Genomic DNA, 27,327 nt, shown 5'->3' with positions numbered 1-27,327 from the left:
GCAGGCCCTTGAAGTGTGAGGGCTTTTCACTAGAATAGTTTTTAACGGAACATCCCTGTATCAAGGGAGAGATCTGGGTTTGCCATTCCAGCTGACAGATGTGTCAGTGCCAATTGCCTCTGACTTCCCAGCATCGCCAGTGCTAGATATAAATACTGAGATACGAAAAGCCGACAAGTAAAAAAAGCATAGCCAGGCAGGCGAGCAGAGAATGGTACTTCTATATTTACATGTAACTTCTTATGTTATATCACATAGTTGTAAAACAAATTTGAATAACTATTCTGGGAAAGAAAATATTCTACGCCAGGATACACATTCTAGTTATTACTGCTTGCCGGCATCCTCTTTTTCATATACATTCTTATCAGAAAGGATTGATGTATATCTTTCACAAGGTTTTCCCAAACTCCATCATCAAGTGTTGGCATAAGAGGAAAAAATGTATAATATGCATTTCCCTTGGGTTTCTCTAACCCCATTGCCAAGTGTTGACATAAAAGAAAAACATACATTGGATTCACATATAACGTTCTTATTCTTGGAGCAATGCTACTCTAAATGTGGCATGTGGTTGATCTCTAGTTTGGGCATGTATGTAAAATACAGGATATGATGTCGGACTGCTTTGTGTACAGGCTTAGGTTTAGAATAGAAGCTTTTGTATTTGGAGAGTACAGAATCTAGGTTAATTTAAAGAGTCACACAAGCATGATAATATAACTTTGTAATAGAACTGGGACCAAAACTTTATTTTTACTTGATATTAGATATTGTGTTTGTTTTTATTTTATCTATTGAGCATTTTCGCCAAAGCGCTTTAGCAAAAAATACTTATATTGGTACAGTAAAAATGACAACGAAGGTAAAATCAATGATCAAGAGCTAAGCAAAGAAGAGAAAGGAGAAGGTGGGTTTTTAATTGAGAACAAAATATATGGTAATTAGAAGCGGCCCAAATAGATAACGGAAGAGCATTTCAATGCTTAGGTGCAAGTAAAAGAGAAAGAATGGAATCGAGATGAAGCACAAGACTGCTTAGGAACAGAAAGAAGAAAAAGAGATTGAGAACGTACAGAACAAGGAGGATAGTAAAAAGAGACCAAAGATAAGAAGGAGAGAGGCCGTAGAGGGCTTTATAGATAAAGCAAAGGAAATTAAAGAGAAGATAAAGATCAAAAGAAAGGAAAGTTGCAGAACGAAGTGGAGGAGTAACAGAAGCGCAAAAGGGCATCTGAAAGAGAAGGTGAATAGCAGAATTAAAAACAGAATGTAGAGGGGTAAGATGAGACTTGGGAAGACCGAGTAAAATAACCGAACAATAGTTAAGATGAGTGAAAACAAGTGAACAGATCAGAGCCTGAAACGAAAGAGGAAAGGACGAGCAAATCGACAATTATAAAGATTAAACAAGCATTGCTAGAAATATATTTTTATAAATTATAATTGTTTTGTTTAAACATAACCTTTAACAAAATGTATCAAGAAAACATTACAAATAAGATGTCACAATTGAACAACAAATTTCAAACAATCAATTCATACAATCATTAAATCCAAGATAGGGAACACATAATTTCCAATATAAATTCATTAAAACATGCTTCAGTGTTAAAAGATAAAAGACTGGAAGCCACTGCGTCACGGATCACCCACTTTTGAATATTTTACAAACCCCAGCCCTGCCAAGGTGACAGTGGTAGGCTGACCATTTTAGAAATATCTTGAGAAAAAGAAAGATGGGTCAAAGATGATGCTAAGGTTTCGAGCAGAAGAAGAAAAGTAAAGAAAAGATGGTGGGAAAAGAAGACCAAAGGGAGAAGGAAAGAAATGAACCTCCGTGTTAGAGGGATTAAGATGAAGAAAACAATAGGCCATCCAAATATTGACAGGGTGTAAACAGGAAGAAACAGTATTATGAAGAGAAGAGGAAAACGTAGAAAAGGAGAAAAAGATTTATGAATCATCAGCATAGAAATGATAGGAAAGATTAAATGAGTAAATAAGAGCAGACAAAGGAAAATAGTATATAATAGTATATAAGGAGAAAAGAAGAGAACCTAGAACACAACATTGTGGTAAACCATAAAGAAGTGGATAGGACGAGGAGGACTGAGCAGCCCAAGAGACAGGATATGTGCGGCCAGAGAGATAAGAATGAAACCATCTGAGCACAGACCCAGATAGACCCAAGAGTAGAAAGAGAAGAAAGTAAACAGTGTGATCAACAGTGTCGATCAATGTTGCTCAATTTGAGTTGGAAAAGTGACAATGGGAATTTAGATTGACATCATTATCTAGAGAATAAATAGGGCAATATAACCTCCTTCCCACTTCACTTTAAGGATATAGCTTCTCTCGGGATTTCTTTTTTATGTAAACTATGGTTTCCACAGGTCAGGAATTTGAATAACCTCTTCAAATATGTTAAATGTTGTACATAATAGCACAATCTTGGCATATATTATCCCATGAAATCTCAGGAATCAATTTATTTGGCTACAGTCAGCGAATATTTTGTACCCTGCACAATCCCAAATTCTGGGGGACACTATTTTAAATACACTTGCAGAAGGTTTCTGCTTATTGCTCTGTGCCATTCAATGGCCTAGCTGGTAAACAATATACCTAAAAGACTTGCAATTGCCATCAAGTGTTTAACTTATTCGTGAGATGTATATTTAAATGCAAGGGATTCTTAAAGTCATATCACTGGACAGGTAGAGACATCTATAGCTCCAGCCAGGTAAATCCTGCTCCCAGTTATTCCCTGCTTTCAAAATCCATCCCAGGCAATTTTGTCCTGTCTTGAGCAAGGCGTCTGCATCAGGCTCCCTCTGGATAAATGCCTTCTTGGGGGAGGTTCTCATCAGCTACATGCAAGCTATAATCCCACACAGCATTTCTCCAATCAGACTAGTGCCTTTGCAGATTTTCCAAGAACCCTCCATATTTAGTGTTTGGCCTGGACTAACTGATAAATACCACCCATGCAGCATCATTTGATTCAACAGTTTCTCATTGGATGGGTTTTATCATTGCTTATCTTCAGATACTGATACTCCCAGATGCTACCAATTACCATCCCCATTATTTTGATTGGTCCAATGTATTTTACCATGTGAAAATAGGAGGTTTTGGTCAGATTTGGACTAAAATCCATTTTCTCTCATTACTTCTGTTATGAATCATTATAACAATAACAATAGTTTATTTGTATTTAGTTCACATAATTAAGTTTTTACAAAAACTTTTTACACACATTTAATATATATCAATTCATCGTGGAGCTGAGACATTTTAAAACATTTTTTAAAAATCGTTTTTTAAAAAGAATCTTAAAAGGTATTATCATAACCATATAAACGTATTCATTACCCCCTATATTTACACTTGTATCAACTTTCATGAACCTTTTCAGACTACCCTTAATAGCAATGTAGCACTTATCCAAAGCTCTGTCGCCATTCAACGCTACACCTGACATCATTGATACAAGGGGTTGGGCAGGCCTCATTAGGCCCTTCATATACCCCATTTACATTTTATTTTGCACCAAAAGCGATATCATGTAATCTGTACCGACTCTGTCTCAGTATTTAAACAGTAGAACCAAAATGCCTCTTTTTTTATGGAGTCGTATCTGCTAACAAAGTTCCCCAATAAGCACATATACTTGGTGCTCATCATTCTGCATTGGGTCAAGATGTGTCTGGCCATCTCAGGTTTGTCTGGATCTTTACACATACAACAATTTTGCTGGTCCGTGGGCATTTTGGTATATACCCCTTGGACAGTAAGTAGCAGCAGCTGATTTATCCTTAGCCGCAACCTAAAATCACGGACCAGCGGGCTAGGGTTTCTAAGGAGATAGGCCTGAGTTTGGAGGTATTTATGTGAGACACCCAACACCAGTCCATAGCACTGCGGTTTTTCCAGTGCGATATAATTGCAAACCCGATCATACCTTTTAATTTATTTTACGAGAATATGCTTAAGGTTTACGTACTATGTACCCCTTTGGAATTCCAGGCACCAGCCTATTTGAAGAATGCAGTCCTCATTTAATCTACGATAATTTAAATTTTTAGGCACCCTCTGCGAAACTTCATAACTTTTCCCCACCAAGTCCAACAAGGGACATTTTGGCTTGATCTTGGATTTCATATAAAGAAGGTCTCTGCAAATTTGCACCTGCGCCTTGAGTGATACGAGTCCCATTTCCAATTTCAGGAAAGCCATGGGAGTCGCCGGTGGGAGCCTCAAAATACTCCTGCAAAATAGGCCCTCCAAAACCCCCAACCAGGACAAGTCTACCATTGCTAAAGCCTCCAGTTCATACAGGATTGCTGGTATGAAGCACTGCTTGAATAGCTTCAAGATCCCCTCCAATGTGTATCCTGCCGATTCCCTGGTGAATTTATTGATGATGTGTGTTAATTGTCTCACCTTTCGTCTCCTGATCTCTATGATCAGATCATAGCAGCCACTGACTGATAGTTCCATTCTCAAATATGGGTCGCTGCACACATATTCTAGGGTACCTACTTCAAAACCCAGTTTGACCCGATTTATTTTTCTCCCTGCAATGACCATCATTTTTGTCTTCATCATGTTAACCGTTAGGTAGTTCGTCTCTGCGTATTCTAGTAGGGCCTTGAATTTCTTTCTCGCCCCGCTAACCATTCTATCCATTAATACCAGGTCGTCTGCATAGAGGGCACTAGTGACCAAGGTTGAGCCCACTTTTGCTGAACATCCAGAGCTTGGACTAATCTCAGCCGGGAGATCCGACATATATATGTTATGTAACAAGGGGGCCAAAGTGCAACCCTGTTTTACCCACCTGTCTATAACCACTTTGTCCGACAAGGAACCTTCATCAACAAGGCAGACTCTCACTGTCTTGTTGGTATGTAGAAGGATAGTAATGCCCACCAGCCATTCTGGGCAGCCCAAATTCCGTAATTTTCCCCATAGCTTACCCCGATTTCCTGAATCAAAGGCTGCTTTGAAGTCAACGAACATCAAATGTAGTACAAGCGAGCACCTTCTAGAAGATTCTACAATCAGTTGGTCAAGCAACCTGATGTTATCTGTGGTGCTTGACCCCCGGCGAAAGTCTGTTTGTGTTGTATGCAAGCTATTATGGTTGTCTGCCGACCTCTATATTTCTGCCAGGATAAATTATGCAAATAGCGTCCCTCTATCATCTAAGAGTGAGAGCAACCAGTAATTTTCAGGCTCACGCCTGTCCCCCTTCTTGTGGGTAGGCAGCATAATTGCACTTTGCCAAGACGGCAGAATCTCCTTTAGTTTGCAGACCTTGTCAAATAGTATTTTAAGTATTTCTGCCTATTCTACTGGATTTGCCGTCAAAACCGTGTTTATAAGCCCATTTGGTCCCAGGGCTCGAGAGCCCTTAAAATTTAATATTGCAGTGTAGATCTCTGTCGTAGTTACACTCAGGGGACAGTGGGCATTTGTCTTAGTTACTTTGGACATATTTGTTCTTGAGGAAAGTTGTCAATTTCCATGCCGGGATGGGTTGACTAGCTTCCTTTGCCTGTCCCCCTTTAACTTGGACAATATTTGCCAGTTATCTCTAGTGTTTTTGTTACACAATGCTATTAACATCTGCTGCCATTGCTTATTCTTCTCACAAAATATACGGCTCGATAGTCACTTCTTGTATGTATTTTTATACTTTCTAATCTGGCTGCTGGCTTTTACCTCTGGGATTTCTGTTGACTGTGCAACTTTCCTGATGGCTCTCCGTAGTTGCTGTTTTTCCCTTGCACCTCTGTATCGAATTGGTGCGTGTACTTGCTATCGCAAACCAATACATTGCTGTATCTAACGCACCCGGCGTTAAATGCTAGTGAACTCAAGCGATCACCCATATGTAGCAAATTGAGGTCGTTCATATCTAAATAAACACTGTGTTGCGCTAGCAGTCCTACAAAGATGTCCTGGTGTCCACCCAATTCGATTCCCTCTGTTGTTAATGTGAATCCATTCACAACCCTGTTGCCTATGACCCCATCTCCCATATCAAGTGTCAATACTAACATGGAGTGGTCACTGTGAGTTGTTTCACCTACTTCAAGCGACATCACTCTCTCAGCACATTTACCACTGACAAAAAAGTAATCTAATGTTGAGCAGTTGTTATTCATAGACCACCTGCAATTCCCAGGTTTATCACCAGTGGTTCTCCCGTTCAACATTATTAGACCGCATTCCTTAAGTGTGGCAGTCCGTTTCTTTCCTTTCGCATTAGCTCGACTTTTTTGTCATAACATTCACTGGGCATACATGTACCACATTCCTCCTGATCTCGACATCTGGCACTTAGGTCACCCCCAATTAGAACTAATTGATGCCCATCTGTGGTGAGCCATTCGACACACACCCCATCAATGGTTTCAAATACCTCTTGCAAATTCACTGTTTTAGGCGGCACATTTATATTTACAAGCAAAAGACGAAGTTTTGTTTTCGCCTTTCCAGCAACTACCTCCACCACTAGCACGTTATCTGTTTCTGCTGCGACATTAGTGCATTCAATTTGGATTTTTTGTTTTAGGCCTATTATCAGTCCGCCATTGGGGCGACCACGTGGTCCCTTGGCAGCCAGTCTCTGTGTCAGTGTATATCCCTCCAGCTGGGGGGGACTTGTTAGCCATGTCTCTTGGAGGAATAATATGACGTATTGACACAGATGAGACAAAGAGCCCTTTTGATCCAAGAAATGCACGTGGCCTCTGGTGTTCCATGATACAGCTTTCAGCATTCATGTACTGTCAGTGAAATGTTCATGTTAAACCACTCCCATCCTGCTGCATCCTCTGTAATTGCAGTTGAAGATTGGGCCCCGGTGATCGATTTTACTTGTAATGCCAAACCCCCTTTAAGAACCTGTGCAAAGGATTGTGCCTGCACAATTTTCTTGACTGGGACGTGGGTTGCACTGTCAATCAGATAGCCCGCCTTTTGAATACTTTCTTGGTGAGCTCTGAATAAGGCAGACACTTCAGATGTGACACAGTGTACACGTACATAATTTCCTCCCTCTGATAAAACTGGTTGCACAAAACAAAAATCAGCCGATGTCAACACACAGAAGGACAATACCTTATTGCACGACATCAAAACATCTGACCTATTCATTCCGTTTCCTGCAAAGGTCTGTGGACCAAGTCCCATTGTGAATATCTTATTTTCCAGGGACATGGGGACTTCTTCTTTTGAAGTGCTGCCTTGATTAACAGCGTCTACCTGTGTTCCGCTTTGTGGACACTGGGGCCGGGTTTCAGACATTGACCCTTTTGGCCCGAATTGTATTGCTGTTGGCAAACCATTGCTTAGTTCACCCGAGAGATACTTGTTTCCCTCCTGATTTCCTGGTGGATTCTCCACCCCCACCAACCAACTTGTTAGGGTTCCTACTGGCTTCTCTAATCGTTTTTGCTTACGAGCCAGTTTCTTCTTTGCACATTTTCTGTTCCATGGGGCCGATGGAATGATAGTAAGAGTTGAGGGGCTCCTGTAAGGGAGTTTTGCAAGTCACTGGGTGCTCGCAATTTTGACTGGCCAAAATGTGTGCTTTTGCATGCTTAGCAATCCTTCTTTCTCTTCTAGTTAAATAGGGTGAAATGATATGCGAACTGACACCCATATCAATTGAAATTTCTGCGGAGGGAGGGTGTTTTGTTTTCTCCTTAAATCCAACTGGTGATTTTTGGGTCACCTTCTCTATGGGGCACATTTAATTCTTCAGATTTCTTTTATCATTTGCTGTTATTTTTGTCTTGTTTTGTACACTCTCTAGTATCAAGCCACACAACTTAAGTAAAATGTTTACTGCAAATTGGACAACCCCCGTAGCAGACCTATTTGTTTGCTCCATGTCTTCGCTGCTGCCAGGTAGACTGCTATGTACTTCTTCTCTTGTTGAGGCCTGAAAAAGGTCTGGTGATGCAGAAAGTCAGGGGTTCTCCACTTGGAGGGGTGGAGATCGTGGGAGTGGGGGAGGGGGGTGATATGGGTACCTCAACCAAAGATGGCTCCTGATGTTGAACCCAAACTCCAGTGTCTGGTTGGACTTCCCCATTTACTCCAGCTGCTGCCTGCAATGAATAACATAATTTGAGCAGCAAATTGTTGTTGGTGTCCCCAATATCTGTGCAAGTACCTGTCCAAGAAGTATTTTTGGCCTTGTTCGTTTTGTCGGGTCTAGGCCAGGCATCTCCTTATCAGTCTAGTAATAGTCTGTCATTTTTCCTCCTTTTGTAACAGCCGTATTTACCTCCTGGATTGCTTCTGGTGAGGCCTCTTTATGGACCATTACATTTCTCATTCTCATATCTGCACGTGTGACAATTTTATTGTAGGGTTTACCCTTTCTGGACCTGTACGATCGTGGTTTCTGATCTGCCTTCCCAGGCATCAGATCAGTTGCAGGGATGTCACTGGGGCGTTGTTGGTGTTCGCTGATACTTGCACCCGCCACCAAGCCACCAAACACGAAACCCTCAGGCACTCCATGGGAAGCTGGTGTTTTGATAGTTAATCCTTGCCTTGGCTTGGAAAACACAGAAGACAGACTGCTAGCTCCAGCAGCAGTGTCAGCGGTCCGTTTTGCAAATTGCAGAGCACAGTAGAATCAAAACACGAAACACTCAGGCACCATTATTGAGGCACACCTAGTTGAAATTACATGAAATATCCTAGGCATTTCAATTACATGTAATATGAAAAAAATATGGAAATATATAAATGTATTAATAATTTGTATGCATGAATATATTGTGTTTGGGTTTATAACACGTGGGATTTTTTGCTGAATTGAAATCTGTTTTTGGTCTTTAATCCCAACAAATGTTCCAAATGTATGACCGAAGATGTGTTTCATTTCTGTGCCATGTTTAATCAAACATCACACTTTAATTTTTTATATTTTTGTCCATTGAGGGTACTTATCTAAGCTAAATATTAATTTTAAAAGCTCGCTTAGGCCCCTTATCATCAATGTCATTAAAACAAACATACACAGGTGGCCATTTAAGGCCAAGCCACAGGTTAAAAGGGTCAAGGTCTGGCTGGAAGCTTGCTATTTGATATATTAAGAAAGGATTAATGCCTTGTGCCCTTGCTATGGCCATAAAGTTGTTAGGCACTGCAAAAGTAAGGATTTTGGATGTAAATCAGGCTTATTTCACTGTTTTTAGAGTTCATTATATACTATGAATAACCACCTGTGTGTCCAGCTCAGCTTAATGGATTAGTCACTGATTGATGATGTGTCTTTATAGTACCAGAGAACTCAACTCAGAACACACAGTTGATTTGTTGTGCATTTATATGCACTTATTTTGTGTAACATGGCTGCACAAAAGGAACACTGTTTTCATTCAACATGTGTCTCTTTGTTTGTGGCTTTGAGGGGTTTAATCATAGAAATTAAAAAGCTATGCAGAATGTATTTTTTAAGAACAGGTGTTTTAGTTACATTAAATCTAACAGAGTACCCAAAGGATCCACCCTTTCGCCTCTGCTGATGAACAATGATCTGATTCCCTCACTGGACCTCATCTGCCTGGACGGTGTCACCTGCTATAATTATGCAGATTACACACTGATTATCTATCAAAAACGACCTCTAAGAGTCACTGGATCTACAAACATGACTGCACAGATGGATGCCTGGATGACAACAAATAGACTAAAGCTTAACCCCACCGAAACAGAACGCATGATCAGCAATGATCCCCAATGAGAGGAACCCATGCCCAGTACCATCATTCTCCATAAAGAACCTCGCAACCACAAAGGACAGCGGCATACTTGAACCACTGGTAAGAGCCACTGTCAGAAGTTGCTTTTTACACTGTATCTGTCTTATAACACCTGGACCGTTACCATGCTATCACTAGTTCTGTCAGGACAGGGATGCACAAACAGACTTAATTCCTACTTCATGGAACAACTCAAGGATAAACTTTAGAGTCCAAAATTCAAAAGTCAGGCTACTCCTTAGAATTAAAAGGTTCAAACACATTACACTAGTGCTGCACAGTCTTTATTGGCTCCCAGTCAAGAAAAGAGTACCAAATCCTCTGCATTGCCCACCGTGCTTACCATGGTAATGGCCCACATGCCATCATAAAGATGTTGTATACTAATTGACCTTTTCACAATTGACCTCGGGAGAATTGACCCCGGGAGAATTGACCTAATTTAGGTCAATTAGGACATATATGCGGGGGAAACCCCCTGCAACCCCACAACCAATACAAACCCTTCGCAAGCCCCCACCCAATACCCTTATATTATTTATAATCCAAAACCAACCCAATACATATATAAAATAACTAAAATAATATAAAGGTCAATTTTGCAGAAGGTCAATTGGGACCACTATAATTAGGTTAATTATGCAAAAGATCAATTGTAAAAGGTCAATTTGGGTAATACCCATAAAGAGGTTCTGGCACCACACACCATTGAGGGCTCTAAGGTTCAGCAATTCTGCTTTAGTGCTAGCTCCTGGCTTCACTAGGAGGGAGGATCCTCCTTCTCATGACTAGCCACCAAACTCTGTAACTTACTTCCCAAGCAGCTTTGCATTGAAGCCGACCCCTAGACTCTGAGGAAACATGTCAAGATGTGACTCCTCAACTTACTGCTATAACCACTTATCCAAAGCTGAGCTAGAAGTTGGTCTACTATACATCCCAAAGATAAACCACAACATGCATACCTTTGTCTGAAAGCCTATCCTATCCTATCCACAATCTTGAAACTGGACTGCAACCTCTGCAACAAAGTAGGGACCTCACCTTGCAAACCAGGTCGTTTTTTCCTTGGCTTTCAATAGCTTTCCTCCTTTTCCCTGCTTCCTGCCTCACTAATACCCTTGCTGCTAAAATCATGCACTTTTTACACAGCACTCATTCCCTATCAGACGGCCCACAATGCCTAACATACAAGTCACAGACTCCTCCCCTCCCATGCGTCAATCAACACTCACCCGGCATCCAGCACAGCTATCCCAACCCAGCCTACCTTATGAGTAACCAGTCTTGTGTCTGTTCACCACTGGGAACACAGAGAATCCCCTCACCACACAGGTAAGGGGTGCTTTCAACCTACACTCATCAACACAACAGGTTTCTGCATCTGTCTCTATCCCACCAACAGACCCACCCACACCCGTCTTCTTTACAGAGCTACATGCAGCAAGGCCAACATTGTTAACAGAAGGGTGCTTTACAAGGCCACTTGCCTATCCGATGGCATGTTATATGCTTTTATTTTATGCTGTGCAGGCTTGCTATGTTATGATAGTTCGTGCCATACTATGTTATTATGCTGTACTTATGCTACAGCAGTGCTTAATTTGTGGGGGTGGTTGCCGGTGCCCAACACCGGCACTCTTTTTTGGGCACCGGAACTCATGCGGGGCCAGCGCACGTGCCATTGCTTTGTTTGTTCTTCCACTTCGCTTTGCTTCGATTATAAATCATTCCGATTTGTCATTCAGATCTCGATCTCTCTCGTGCTTGCAGGTTGCAGGCCATGGCTGGCTGGGCCTGGGAGGGGCCAGCAATAGCAATGAACAACAAACTGTTATAAACAGCCAATGAAAACTACCATTCTGTTGTTACTATGCAGTATTTGATACTTTCTGTATAGTAACACAGAATGTGCAGTTTTTATTGGCTGTTCTTATGAGCCAGTGAAATTACATGGTGATGTGTTGTTGTTGCCACAGGAGGCAGCGCGGCGCCACCTTCATTTCACAAGTTACTGTGAAGTGAAGGTGTCGAGGCGTGGCGTCGTCGGTCCTGACTTGTGAGAGAGAGCCTGCCCTGCTGCACTGCGTGGTGCGGCCTAGTTGCTTCCTGGAGCCCCCTCTGCCTGCTTTTTCATTTGTGTGGGTGCCAGTGTGCGCTCCCCACCCTGAGGCCCCGACAGGAGACCAAGTCCCAGTCGGCAAAGCAGATAAGTCACTTGTTGTTGAGTGCGGTGCAGCCTGAGCCTGTGACAGTCAAGTGATCAGGCAAGGAAGGCCCAGGTCGGGGCCCGGGCGGTGGAACGGTCCCCTGGTTGTGTACTGACTGCCCAGGAGTCAGGACCCCACCAGGGGCCCATCCAAGCCCAGGCTTCTGTCTGTGTGACCTGTGTGCAGTGTGCTGCTGACTGCAGTCAGTGTCAGGCCCAGACCAATTTCTGTGACCAGGGGCTGCCGCAGACTGAGTCAGATGACTCTGCCGCGGGTGGCCAGGCCCGTGGATTGTGCCCAAAGATATGTTTTTTACTTTTTTCTTTGAAAACCTGACCTTCCATGGGGCTGGTGGCTGGGGCCCCACCCCACGGAAGTTAGGTTTTAAAAGAAATAACTTATTTTGAGTGGCGGCTGTGGCCCATCACTTCAAAAGTGATGGGCCCCATCCACCCAAATATATGTTTTTTCTTTTAAAATGTTACCTTACGTGGGGCCGCTGCGCAGTGCACCTATTTTTGTCATCATCAGGCTTAGCATGGCCGCGGTGGCCCCACGGAAGGTAGCCTTAGAGATTGAGGAAGGCAGGGCGAACCCCAGGACCGGGCGCGGCACGGGCGGCAGCGTGGTCCCACTAGTGTCTGTCACAAAAGGAATTAATTGTCATTTGCAACTTTGGCCACTTTTTCATTGGTGCCAAGCCCGACTCTAAACAATTGTATGCCCCAGTCCGACCCTGGATAGAATTCATTTAGCGAAACATGAACTGTGAATTTTTGCCTGGGTGTTTCCGTTCTTCCTTTTAATGTTATCGGCCTCATTAGTTCACAAACGAGCTTCAGCGAGGGGACCCGGTCCGGAACGGTGCACGTATTGGGCCAAAACCGAACTGGCTGCACTTCGCGAGAAAAGCCCATGCAAAGACGAACTTATGAAATGCCATATCAGGCTTAAAGATACACACATGGAAACTAGACGGTGATAAACATGGTGCATGTGCCCACTAATCTGTCGTCATAAATAAAAGCACTAGTTAATTATTTGTGTATAATATTCAACCATCTTTTGCTGTCATTTTTTTACATAATTCCAGCGCATGTTTTCTATCCTAATGTGTGGTTTAAACACCAGATGTGGCCCCTTAACCTGGGTACAATACGCTCCGAGCATGTGCTCCGAATGAGAGCACATGCAATCCTCAAATAGGAATCCTCAGATAGGGAGGTGGGTGTCTGTTACACCCCGCAGTTTAGTGTGTCAAGAACATGTCAGTGGGAAGGAGATATCCGAATATGCATTCTCCTCTGTCTCCTGAATATTGGGTGACAAAACATATTTAGTTTTTTAATATGTGTTAAGGTAGAAAGAGGCCCTAAAGCAGAAGTAGCACAGGCCGTTGATTTCACAACAATGGGCCTCATTAGGACCCAGGCGGTAAGGGGTTTACGGCGGCGTAAACAGCGCCGACCCTTACCGCCTGATTCCGAGGTCCCTTAGCGCCATGGAGGATTTAACACCTGCTTTTAGCAGGTGTTAAAATCCATGGCGCTAAGGGACCTTGTTGTTAATTACGCCACCGTAATTTACGGTGGCGTAATTAACGCCTTCCCCACTCCCATTATGCCCTATGGGGCAAAAATGGGAATGGGGAAGGGTAAATGGGGATTGGGGACTTACCGCCCCGCCAACCTCGGAATGGGGCGGTAAGTCCGCCAACCACCATGGCGTAAACGTAGTTTACGCCATGGTGGTAAAGGTACGACCCAGGCGGTAACTTACCGCCTGGGTCGTAATGAGGCCCAATGTCTTGCAGAAATTGGGCACTGGCACTTATTTTTTTACAAATTAAGCACTGTGCTACAGTATAGTAAATGGGTCTCACGCTACATGCATCCTGAGTGATGCCTCAGAGGGCAGTAAAGGGAGATGATCTGCCAGACAACCTTTTTATTTCATGAAGTTAACTTGGGTTTGAGAAAAACAAAATGAGAGCAAAGATGCAAAAAAACAAAGTGCTGAGTTATCTGTGCACTAAATACTGCACTACTGCTTAAAAATACTCAACTAGTAAAAGAAATGCATTGTCACTTGGAACAGTGTAAGAGAGTATTTAAGGTGCAGCCGCACCTTCAATTGTACCTTGTGTGTATTTTATTTTTAGAGCAACCACACAAAGTTACTTCATCAGTTCTGTTAATGGAAAAAAAAGCAAACAAGCCTTTTCCTGTTATGCAACACCCTATTAGAAAACGATCCCGGAGGCAATTAGGGTGGCCCCAATGTTCTTGGCCTTCTGGAAGGACCTCAACACCCTCCTCTTCGGGGAGTTCCTATGGAACACACAGGACCCTCAGCTACTCCTCCCAGGAGAAACCCACCATTGTGGCCCAGGACCTCCCTGATCCACAGCAGGGCCAGCTTACTCTTTCGATGTAACCCTCAACCAACATTGTTCAGCGCCCCCATTGCTCCATAGCTATGTTTGCGCTACATTAGCCCAAACACAAACATGAATATTTCATCTTTTTTCCCAGTACCTCCCGGGTTCAAATGACCAACATACTGGGTACTTTGCCCAACAGTTCGGAATGATTTACGGAGGAGAACTGTGGACTGGGCAACAGATGAAAGCAATAAAACAAATGACTGGGGCGCTCGCGCTTGCTCTGAGCTCTTTTGCTCGGTTGATGCCAGCAATCCAACAGGTTCAAAGTGCTTAGTCTCCGCAGACTGTCGGCAGTAGCTGAAGTTCCCCTATTTACGGTGTTCATTAAATTGGATGAGCGCAATTTAGGAAGCTAGTGGGCGAGATTGCCGGTGCATTTTAGCCAACACTCAACTGTTGTATCTGTAATTGTATAACTCCGTCTGCGTTGCCGTGTTTGGGTGATGAGTCATGCCGTAGGTGTCGGCCGGGTGAGAGCCGGCTTTCTGCAATGGCTGGGCATGGGTAGGCGCGCTGCGTAGTTGGCATTCGGTGCCACGCATGAAGGAGCACCGGCCGGGAGACTTTAATCCGGCTTCAGATATCGAACAGGTAATTCCTGTTCGCAGGAGAGTCCCCCGCGGCCCCTGTGCTTTGTTGTTGTAGCGTGGCCCCGGTGGCGCCCAGGGGGCCTATTGCGTCGGAGCGGCCGCCATTAAGAACGTATTAGTCATCTGGCGAGGGAATTAAGTGACAGCTGGCACGGAATCCATGGCAGGGACGTGCACGGGCTGACTGCCGCCTGCAGCACGTGGGGGAGGAAAAGCGCGCGCGGGACCCCCTCCCAGCGCCTTCCAGCCGGGCACCTGAGCGCACAGGTTTGAAAACGAGGTAAGACACGCGGCGTGGCTCTTCCGCCTTCTGGCAGGCCACCTCCCCAAAGTAGGGCACTTTTGCACATGTGCTGTGCAGCTTGTCCTTTCATTGCTCGCTCCACACATAGCCTGCCGAGTCTTCAAATAAAGTGAAGTCGAAATGTCTTGGAGTGGGCCCACTGATGTTCAGGGCAGTTTCTAGCCAACTTGGTGTCCAGGGCGAAACACTAGAATGCGCCCCCGCCCCGACTGGCACACATCACTCCCAAACTCTGTGTGGTTTCATTACATTCTAATTCAAGTACCTGACAGAAGAAATCGAATGTGAAAACACAGCTGTTAGCCAAGCAAATGGTTTTTCTGTCATCTGCTCTTCAGGAAGGCCTTGTCTGAATGCAGTTTCAAACTGTTCGGACTGGCACATCGGGGTCTGAGGGCCCACTGACCACTGCCCCTGTGTTGCAGGTGTCCTGGTCGTACCACCTCACTTGTATTTCACAAGGGGAAATACTGGACTAACCATATGAATTATTTTCTGATAGAAGGTTAACATTCCAAGATGGACAGTCTGGTACACGCTTATTGCACTCTTTCAAAATACCTTTATGAGAGTGGCAAAGGGGAGAAATAGCACCAATGAAGGCGTCTGTATGCTTTGCATTATATCACAGAGAATTTCAGGAATATAACTGATCAGAGATCTCTATATTTGATAGACAAGTCTGTGATGAAATGATTGTATGTGTGAATCTCTAAATTCATAACAAGCAATGGCTTGGTGCTCACATCACGGTACACAACACTCACCCTAACATTAAAATGTTTGTAACCATGAAACATACATACTTATCCGAACAGCTTACGTTTTTGGATGCAAGTATAAAATTGCTGGAACATCAGCCATGCAAATGGGGTACAAAGGCTCTTTTGTTTCTTGTTTCTGGAGAATTTTAGATGAAGAAGGGCTGGGTCTCAGTGTGAGCATGCCCCACCCCCAATACAGAAACATCTTTAGGAAATGTTATCAACAGACAGGAAAGGATACCCTACAAGAGGCACCCAATAAACAATGCACAGAAAGGATTGTACCTTTTACAACCTTCAGCCTGACCAGTAATGAGCTGATAAAGCATTTTAAACAAAACCGGCTTCGAGCGCATGGTAAAGCGTCCACAGTTCCTCAGCCACTACCGCCTCGCTTTTGCACAGGCCTCAGGTTTTTTTTTCTGGACAAACGAGCAGGCCCATGCTTTATCTAACACAGCTGGCTAGCATCTCTTTTTAGTGCTGGCATGCAGCCAGTGTAACTCATGGTGTGGCCGTGTAGAAAGGGAGTTTGGCCTAGTGGAAGTACAATTTGAGGCAACTTCTTTGATTGCTTTATGAGTTTGTGTTAGCACAGTGTGGCATGCTGGTCAGAGCCACATACACAAACCGTTTCAGGCATATGTGCTGTTACATATGGGAGCGCCACATAGATGCCATTAACCAACAGGGTGGTGACTTGTGCAGCGCACAAATCATTGCTGCACGCATCACTGCATTGATTTGCCGTGGACTACTGTCTGCATGGTGACGCACAATGAACTCTACTTTCCTAATCAAGGTGCCAAGTGACATTGAGTTGCCTTCTGGTGTGCGCGCTAGGCAGTGGCTGGCTTGTTTAGAAAATTAGAAGAGCTTGGATGCTGATGTCCAAAGCAGCCACTAGAATACTTGAGCAAGAAAATGCCAGTTAACCTTTCCAGGAATGCGCCATACGTAACTAAAAAGTAATTTACAAAAAAAGGGTTGGTGTGTCAAGTAAAGAGACATGAAAATAAAATAGTTTAACACTTTTTCTGTGTGGCACATTAATTCTCTTTGCAAAATGCCTAGGTTTGGTCAGCTAACATACCTGTTCTGGCCTTCTGAATAAAAATGCCCCATGTTCAGTTCTTAACACTGAAATGTTAAGAGCATTCCGTGTAAAAACAATGGCTTGTTAAATGAGCCATCACTTATAAATTGCCCCATTTGAAAGGCTGTCAGCACAAAGAATGAAGGGCTCTGGGTGTGTGACTTCTTAGTGAACCTTGTGCGGGAGGCCGGTGCACGTTTGCTTGAAAGGTGATCCCATGGAAGTCTATGGAATACATTGAGGTTGTGTTTGTGCAGGACTGGCTGAAGATGTGTCTTGGCTCGTGGGGACCCATTTCAAAATTATGTTTGCCCCGCTGCCTTTACCTACAGCTAGGGGAAACAGTCTGAGGCGCCTGTGGGATAGCTAGATTATGACAGAGGGATAGAAGAAGGCTGGGTAGCGATTAATAACTGCAGAAGTTCACGGCTCAGGCAGCCAGCTGGGATATGAAATTCTAAATGTCCACAGAAAAACTATTAATCTTTGTCTGCAGGTTGTTAATGTAGTCGAAACCGGAGTAAAAAGGCAACGAGATGATAAGAAGTTAGCTTGGTACAAGGCCCAAGAGAGAGAGTGAGAGGTGATACGATACCCTAAGGCTGACAGCATAAGGTAGCCTGTAACGTGCGCGCCACAAAGCGTCCATTAAGCGTCCTGAATGGAAGAAGTATTTTGCTTTAAGATAAGACTGCCACTGTGAGGACAGCTACTCGGGGTGTGGTGATAGGGTGGCACCTGAGGCCCAAACCCATTTTTACTGAAAAGGTTGAAAGACCCTGGCGCCGTCCCTGTGTGTGTTGGCTGGAGTGGTTAGTCCAAGGCCGGTGACGCAATCTGAATAAGGTTGAGTTGACAGGTATGTAGAGTTGTGTAGCACTGAGGTTCACACACGTAACCCTCATTTTCAAAAGGAAGACAACCAACTAGATACCTATTTCTATGCTTGTGAAACAAAAAGAAAGATAATTTGAATGAATAAACTTCAAACTTTTATTTACATTGCCTGTGCGAATATTATTTTTGAGACACCTATTTTGAAGTTTTTTTAACGCACCACGTGCACAACCAGTCCCGTCAGAGCTGTACACCTGTTTTGTGGTCAATCGTGGAATGGGGGTTTGAAAAAGCTGTAGTATCCGGCAAAAGGCCCATTTCTGCCCCGACCTTCAAAAAAGCTCATGTGTAAATGTTTAAACTGCACCGGTCCTGGCAAGCAACTGTTGTTTTTTTTTTTAAGCAAACTTACAGAAGTCAAAATGTTAGATTAGAGCGTTGCCCACACTTCTGGAGGGCGGGCAACCTTGTTGACTGCTCAGCCTGTTAAATCATTGACGGGGCACCGCAAGCAAAAGAGGGAGTTAATGATTCAATCTGCATGTGTTGGGGGAAAGCTTACCAGCACGCCGTGACGTCGGTCGTGGCGTCCAGTCTTTGGCCTAGAAGTACAACCTGGACGTGCTCAGGCTGCGTGCGCAGAAGGCATCACAGGTGCACCTTTTGCATTCTTGTCGCAGAAGCGATGCAGAGTCCTTCATGCACTGGCTCGTGTCTGGACTGGCCGCGCTAGGGGGGCCTCTAGGTTTGCAATCCTTCTAGATTGGAGGCGCATAGGTATCTGCTCCCCTTCACTTGCCTTTAGGTGTTGGCATAGGCGCAACACCACCTCGTGCAGCAAGAAACATTGGTGTGGAAAGGGGTAGACGGCCCATGTGTATGAAGGCACACTGGCCTTAGTGAGGCCTCATTATTTCCTCATTTTCTATGTCTCTGGTATTGTGGTTGGCTAAAGGGGGAACGTTGCGCTGGCCTTAGCTGCAATTGGTTGTTCTGCTGTCAGTTTAATGGAAAAAGTTCCAAACGTCTGTGGTGTGAAGGAACAGTGTTTAGCTTTCTCTACTTTTTCGTTTGAAGTATCTGGCTCTTTCATGTGAATTAATGTAATGGTTTTATCGCCGGCAATGGTGTGAACATGATTTCTGTACTTTAGTTGCGCACGCGAGGCCCTGTTAAGACCAGCCTCTCCTTCGAGTAAGTACCCTGTTCCCTATCCACTCTACCTATCCAGGAAATTATGTGGATGGTCATTGTGGTCCCAAGGAAGAGCAACTTATCATAGAAGATGCTGGCCAACCTGCCCATCCAATAGCCATGTCTGTCAGGCAGAGGAACCTCCCCCGATAAAGACTGACGTCACTCTAGAGGTCAGAGGCCGGTAAATAATGGCGTGGTCTGTCCCGGCTTGGTGACATCATCCGTCAGAGAGGAGTGGTGTCTCCTGTTCGGCATCATCTGTTCCCAGTTCCACCAATCTTCAATGGTCTGCAACCTTTGTTCCTCCATATATTTCGGACTAAAAGTCCCATGATCCCTCACCATTGACCATACTGACAAGGACTGGTGGGAGTTGCAGTTCCAAACATTTGTAGCGCCAGAGATTAGAGACCCTTAGCTCTATGGTCATGGCACAACTCTGGCTTCTAGGGAAATGCCAGCGGGGCAAGGAATGTTTATCAATGTCACAGCTGCTGTGCCTGTTTGTGCCCATCAATTTTACAGTGTGTGATCCTGCTTATTTCCCATATGTCAAATGTAATTTTAGAGAAAGCCTTTATCATCTGCATTTTCGAAAAAGATTGGCGTGACTGTGCTTGTTATTTCTGAGCAGCCGCACATGTTGTTTCATGACTCAGCACCTTCATTCTTCCAATGTCTGTACAGTGAGTCCCATTATGTTGGGTGTTAAGAACACTTGTTATTACAGGGCTTAGAAGCTGGAGGACTCTGGCATGTTCGGTGAACACTGCCGCAGCCATGGCTACCCGCACACATCAGAATAAAGCAATGACTACCACAAATTCGGTCTCGATGGTCACATATTTGTTCCACCTTCTTACACCAGGCTAGGCCTCAAAACCTCTGACATCAATATGCAGCGAACCAAGAATGATAAATTCAAGCCCTCTAAACACGTAGAGAGTCTCTAGCACTGACGCCATCTCCTGACTCCTCTCAGCACCCATCCACATGCCTGACCTCATGGGCTGCTATCTACCGAGGCTCTAGCACTCAAGCCATCTCCTGACTCCTCTCAGCACCCGTCCACATGCCTGACCTCGTGGGCTGCTATCTACCGAGTCTCTAGCACTCACAGCATCTCCTGTCTCCTCTCAGCACCCGTCCACATGCCTGACCTCGTGGGCTGCTATCTACCGAGTCTCTAGCACTCACGCCATCTCCTGACTCCTCTCAGCACCCGTCCAGATGCCCGACCTCGTGGGCTGCTATCTACCGAGTCTCTAGCACTGACGCCATCTCCTGACTCCTCTCAGCACCCGTCCAGATGCCCGACCTCGTGGGCTGCTATCTACCGAGTCTCTAGCACTGACGCCATCTCCTGACTCCTCTCAGCACCCGTCCAGATGCCTGACCTCATGGGTCGCTATCTACCGAGTCTCTAGCACTGACACCATCTCCTGACTCCTCTCAGCACCCGTCCACATGCCTGACCTCATGGGCTGCTATCTACCGAGTCTCTAGCACTCACGCCATCTCCTGACTCCTCTCAGCACCCGTCCACATGCCTGACCTCATGGGCTGCTATCTACTGAGTCTCTAGCACTGACATCATCTCCTGACTCCTCTCAGCAGCCGTCCACATGCCTGACCTCATGGCCTGCTATCTACCGAGTCTCTAGCACTCACAGCATCTCATGTCTCCTCTCAGCACCCGTCCACATGCCTGACCTCATGGGCTGCTATCTACCGAGTCTCTAGCACTCACAGCATCTCCTGTCTCCTCTCAGCACCCGTCCACATGCCTGACATCATGGGCTGCTATCTACCAAGTCTCTAGCACTCACAGCATCTCCTGACTCCTCTCAGCACCCGTCCACATGCCCGACTGCATGGGCTGCTATCTACCAACTCTCTAGCACTGACGCCATCTCCTGACTCCTCTCAGCACCCGTCCACATGCCCGACCTCATGGGCTGCTATCTACCGAGTCTCTAGCACTGACGCCATCTCCTGACTCCTCTCAGAACCCGTCCACATGTCCGACCTCATGGGCTGCTATCTACCGAGTCTCTAGCACTGACTCCATCTCCTGACTTCTCTCAGCACCCGTCCACATGCCTGACCTCATGGGCTGCTATCTACCGAGTCTCTAGCACTCACAGCCTCTCCTGACTCCTCTCAGCACCCGTCCACATGCCTGACCTCATGGGCTGCAATCTACCGAGTCTCTAGCACTCACGCCATCTCCTGACTCCTCTCAGCACCCGTCCACATGCCTGACCTCATGGGCTGCTATCTACCGAGTCTCTAGCACTCACGCCATCTCCTGACTCCTCTCAGCAACCGTCCACATGCCTGACCTCATGGGCTGCTATCTACCGAGTCTCTAGCACTCACGCCATCTCCTGTCTCCTCTCAGCACCCGTCCACATGCCTTATCTCATGGGCTGCAATCTACCGAGTCTCTAGCACTCACGCCATCTCCTGTCTCCTCTCAGCACCCGTCCACATGCCTTATCTCATGGGCTGCTATCTACCGAGTCTCTAGCACTCACGCCATCTCCTGAATCCTCTCAGCACCCGTCCACATGCCTTATCTCATGGGCTGCTATCTACCGAGTCTCTCGCACTGACGCCATCTCCTGACTCCTCTCAGCACCCGTCCACATGCCTGATCTCATGGGCTGCTATCTACCGAGTCTCTCGCACTGACGCCATCTCCTGACTCCTCTCAGCACCCGTCCACATGCCTGATCTCATGGGCTGCTATCTACCGAGTCTCTCGCACTGACGCCATCTCCTGACTCCTCTCAGCACCCGTCCACATGCCTGACCTCATGGGCTGCTATCTACCGAGTCTCTCGCACTGACGCCATCCCCTGACTCCTCTCAGCACCCGTCCACATGCCTGACCTCATGGGCTGCTATCTACCGAGTCTCTCGCACTGACGCCATCCCCTGACTCCTCTCAGCACCCGTCCACATGCCTGACCTCATGGGCTGCTATCTACCGAGTCTCTAGCACTGACGCCATCTCCTGACACCTCTCAGCACCCGTCCACATGCCCGACCTCATGGGCTGCTATCTACCGAGTCTCTAGCACTGACACCATCTCCTGACTCCTCTCAGCACCCGTCCACATGCCCAACCTCATGGGCTGCTATCTACCGAGTCTCTAGCACTGACGCCATCTCCTGACTCCTCTCAGCACCCGTCCACATGCCCGACCTCATGGGCTGCTATCTACCGAGTCTCTAGCACTGACGCCATCTCCTGACTCCTCTCAGCACCCGTCCACATGCCCGACCTCATGGGTTGCTATCTACCGAGTCTCTAGCACTGACGCCATCTCCTGACTCCTCTCAGCACCCGTCCACATGTCTGACCTCATGGGCTGCTATCTACCGAGTCTCTAGCACTCACACCATCTCCTGACTCCTCTCAGCACCCGTCCACATGCCTGACCTCATGGGCTGCTATCTACCGAGTCTCTAGCACTGACGCCATCTCCTGACTCCTCTCAGCACCCGTCGACATGCCTGACCTCATGGGCTGCTATCTACCGAGTCTCTAGCACTCACGCCATCTCCTGACTCCTCTCAGCAGCGTCCACATGCCTGACCTCATGGGCTGCTATTTACCGAGTCTCTAGCACTCACGCCATCTCCTGACACCTCTCAGCACCCGTCCACATGCCCAACCTCATGGGCTGCTATCTTCCGAGTCTCTAGCACTGACACCATCTCCTGACTCCTCTCAGCACCCGTCCACATGCCCGACCTCATGGGCTGCTATCTACTGAGTCTCTAGCACTGACGCCATCTCCTGACTCCTCTCAGCACCCGTCCACATGTCTGACCTCATGGGCTGCTATCTACCGAGTCTCTAGCACTGACGCCATCTCCTGACCCCTCTCAGCACCCGTCCACATGCCTGACCTCATGGGCTGCTATCTACCGAGTCTCTAGCACTGACACCATCTCCTGACTCCTCTCAGCACCCATCCACATGCCTGACCTCATGGGCTGCTATCTACCGAGTCTCTAGCACTGACACCATCTCCTGACTCCTCTCAGCACCCGTCCACATGCCTGACCTCATGGGCTGCTATCTACCAAGTCTCTAGCACTGACGCCATCTCCTGACTCCTCTCAGCACCCGTCCACATGTCTGACCTCATGGGCTGCTATCTACCGAGTCTCTAGCACTGATGCCATCTCCTGACCCCTCTCAGCACCCGTCCACATGCCTGACCTCATGGGCTGCTATCTACCGAGTCTCTAGCACTGACACCATCTCCTGACTCCTCTCAGCACCCATCCACATGCCTGACCTCATGGGCTGCTATCTACCGAGTCTCTAGCACTCACAGCATCGCCTGACTCCTCCCAGCACCCGTCCACATGCCTGACCTCATGGCCTGCTATCTACCGAGGCTCTAGCACTCACGCCATCTCCTGACTCCTTTCAGCACCCGTCCACATGCCCAACCTCATGGGCTGCTATCTACCGAGTCTCTAGCACTCACGCCATCTCCTGACACCTCTCAGCACCCCTCCACATGCCCGACCTCATGGCCTGCTATCTACCGAGTCTCTAGCACTCACAGCATCTCCTGACTCCTCTCAGCACCCATCCACATGCCCGACCTCATGGGCTGCTATCTACCGAGTCTCTAGCACTGACGCCATCTCCTGACACCTCTCAGCACCCGTCCACATGCCCGACCTCATGGCCTGCTATCTACTGAGTCTCTAGCACTCACAGCATCTCCTGACTCCTCTCAGCACCCATCCACATGCCCGACCTCATGGGCTGCTATCTACCGAGTCTCTAGCACTGACGCCATCTCCTGACTCCTCTCAGCACCCGTCCACATGCCCGACCTCATGGGCTGCTATCTACTGAGTCTCTAGCACTGACGCCATCTCCTGACTCCTCTCAGCACCCGTCCACATGCCCGACCTCATGGGCTGCTATCTACTGAGTCTCTAGCACTGACGCCATCTCCTGACTCCTCTCAGCACCCGTCCACATGCCTGACCTCATGGGCTGCTATCTACTGAGTCTCTAGCACTGACGCCATCTCCTGACTCCTCTCAGCACCCGTCCACATGCCTGACCTCATGGGCTGCTATCTACCGAGTCTCTAGCACTGACGCCATCTCCTGACTCCTCTCAGCACCCGTCCATATGCCTGACCTCATGGGCTGCTATCTACCAAGTCTCTAGCACTGACGCCATCTCCTGACTGCTCTCAGCACCCGTCCCCATGCATGACCTCATGGGCTGCTATCTACCGAGTCTCTAGCACTCACAGCATCTCCTGACTCCTCTCAGCACCCGTCCACATGCCTGAAATCATGGGCTGCAATCTACTGAGTCTCTAGCACTCACGCCATCTCCTGACTCCTCTCAGCACCCGTCCACATGCCTGACCTCATGGGCTGCTATCTACCGAGTCTCTAGCACTCACGCCATCTCCTGTCTCCTCTCAGCACCCGTCCACATGCCTTCTCTCATGGGCTGCTATCTACCGAGTCTCTAGCACTGACACCATCTCCTGACTCCTCTCAGCACCCGTCCACATGCCCGACCTCATGGGCTGCTATCTACCGAGTCTCTAGCACTGACGCCATCTCCTGACTCCTCTCGGCACCCGTCAACATGCCCGACCTCATGGGCTGCTATCTACCGAGTCTCTAGCACTGACGCCATCTCCTGACACCTCTCAGCACCCGTCCACATGCCCGACCTCATGGCCTGCTATCTACTGAGTCTCTAGCACTCACAGCATCTCCTGACTCCTCTCAGCACCCGTCCACATGCCCGACCTCATGGGCTGCTATCTACCGAGTCTCTAGCACTGACGCCATCTCCTGACTCCTCTCAGCACCCGTCCACATGCCCGACCTCATGGGCTGCTATCTACCGAGTCTCTAGCACTGACGCCATCTCCTGACTCCTCTCAGCACCCGTCCACATGCCCGACCTCATGGGCTGCTATCTACTTAGTCTCTAGCACTGACGCCATCTCCTGACTCCTCTCAGCACCCGTCCACATGCCCGACCTCATGGGCTGCTATCTACCGAGTCTCTAGCACTGACGCCATCTCCTGACTCCTCTCAGCACCCGTCCACATGCCTGTCCTCATGGGCTGCTATCTACCGAGTCTCTAGCACTGACGCCATCTCCTGACTCCTCTCAGCACCCGTCCCCATGCCTGACCTCATGGGCTGCTATCTACCGAGTCTCTAGCACTCACAGCATCTCCTGACTCCTCTCAGCACCCGTCCACATGCCTGAAATCATGGGCTGCAATCTACCGAGTCTCTAGCACTCACGCCATCTCCTGACTCCTCTCAGCACCCGTCCACATGCCTGACCTCATGGGCTGCTATCTACCGAGTCTCTAGCACTCACGCCATCTCCTGTCTCTTCTCAGCACCCGTCCACATGCCTTATCTCATGGGCTGCTATCTACCGAGTCTCTAGCACTGATGCCATTTCCTGACACCTCTCAGCACCCGTCCACATGCCCGACCTCCTGGGCTGCTATCTACCGAGCCTCTAGCACTGACACCATCTCCTGACTCCTCTCAGCACCCGTCCACATGCCCGACCTCATGGGCTGCTATCTACCGAGTCTCTAGCACTGACGCCATCTCCTGACTCCTCTCGGCACCCGTCAACATGCCCGACCTCATGGGCTTCTATCTACCGAGTCTCTAGCACTGACGCCATCTCCTGCCTCCTCTCAGCACCCGTCCACATGCCTGACATCATGGGCTGCTATCTACCGAGTTTCTAGCACTGACGCCATCTCCTGACTCCTCTCAGCACCCGTCCACATGCCTGACCTCATGGGCTGCTATCTACCGAGTCTCTAGCGCTCACGCCATCTCCTGACACCTCTCAGCACCCGTCCACATGCCCGACCTCATGGGCTGCTATCTACCGAGTCTCTAGCATTGACACCATCTCCTGACTCCTCTCAGCACCCGTCCACATGCCCGACCTCATGGGCTGCTATCTTCCGAGTCTCTAGCGCTGACGCCATCTCCTGACTCCTCTCAGCACCCGTCCACATGCCCGACCTCATGGGCTGCTATCTACCGAGTCTCTAGCGCTGACGCCATCTCCTGACTCCTCTCAGCACCCGTCCACATGCCCGACCTCATGGGCTGCTATCTACCGAGTCTCTAGCACTGACGCCATCTCCTGACTCCTCTCAGCACCCGTCCACATGCGTGACCTCATGGGCTGCTATCTACCGAGTCTCTAGCACTGACTCCATCTCCTGACTCCTCTCAGCACCCGTCCACATGTCTGACCTCATGGGCTGATATCTACCGAGTCTCTAGCACTGACGCCATCTCCTGACTCCTCTCAGCACCCGTCCACATGCCTGACCTCATGGGCTGCTATCTACCGATTCTCTAGCACTGACACCATCTCCTGACTCCTCTCAGCACCCGTCCACATGCCTGACCTCATGGGCTGCTATCTACCGAGTCTCTAGCACTGACACCATCTCCTGACTCCTCTCAGCACCCATCCACATGCCTGACCTCATGGGCTGCTATCTACCGAGGCTCTAGCACTCACAGCATCTCCTGACTCCTCCCAGCACCCGTCCACATGCCTGACCTCATGGCCTGCTATCTACCGAGGCTCTAGCACTCACGCCATCTCCTGACTCCTCTCAGCACCCGTCCACATATCTGACCTCATGGGCTGCTATCTACCGAGTCTCTAGCACTCACGCCATCTCCTGACTCCTCTCAGCACCCGTCCACATATCTGACCTCATGGGCTGCTATCTACCGAGTCTCTAGCACTCACGCCATCTCCTGACTCCTCTCAGCACCCGTCCACATGCCTGACCTCATGGGCTGCTATCTACCGAGTCTCTAGCACTGACGCCATCTCCTGACTCCTCTCAGCACCCGTCCACATGCCTGACCTCATGGGCTGCTATCTACTGAGTCTCTAGCACTGACGCCATCTCCTGACTCCTCTCAGCACCCGTCCACATGCCTGACCTCATGGGCTGCTATCTACCGAGTCTCTAGCACTGACGCCATCTCCTGACT

Source organism: Ambystoma mexicanum, chromosome 4p (assembly GCF_040938575.1).
Source record: "Ambystoma mexicanum isolate Mex_15411 chromosome 4p, UKY_AmexF1_1, whole genome shotgun sequence".
NCBI classification, from domain to species: Eukaryota; Metazoa; Chordata; class Amphibia; order Caudata; family Ambystomatidae; genus Ambystoma; species Ambystoma mexicanum.
Note: the sequence above shows the minus strand (reverse complement) of the source record.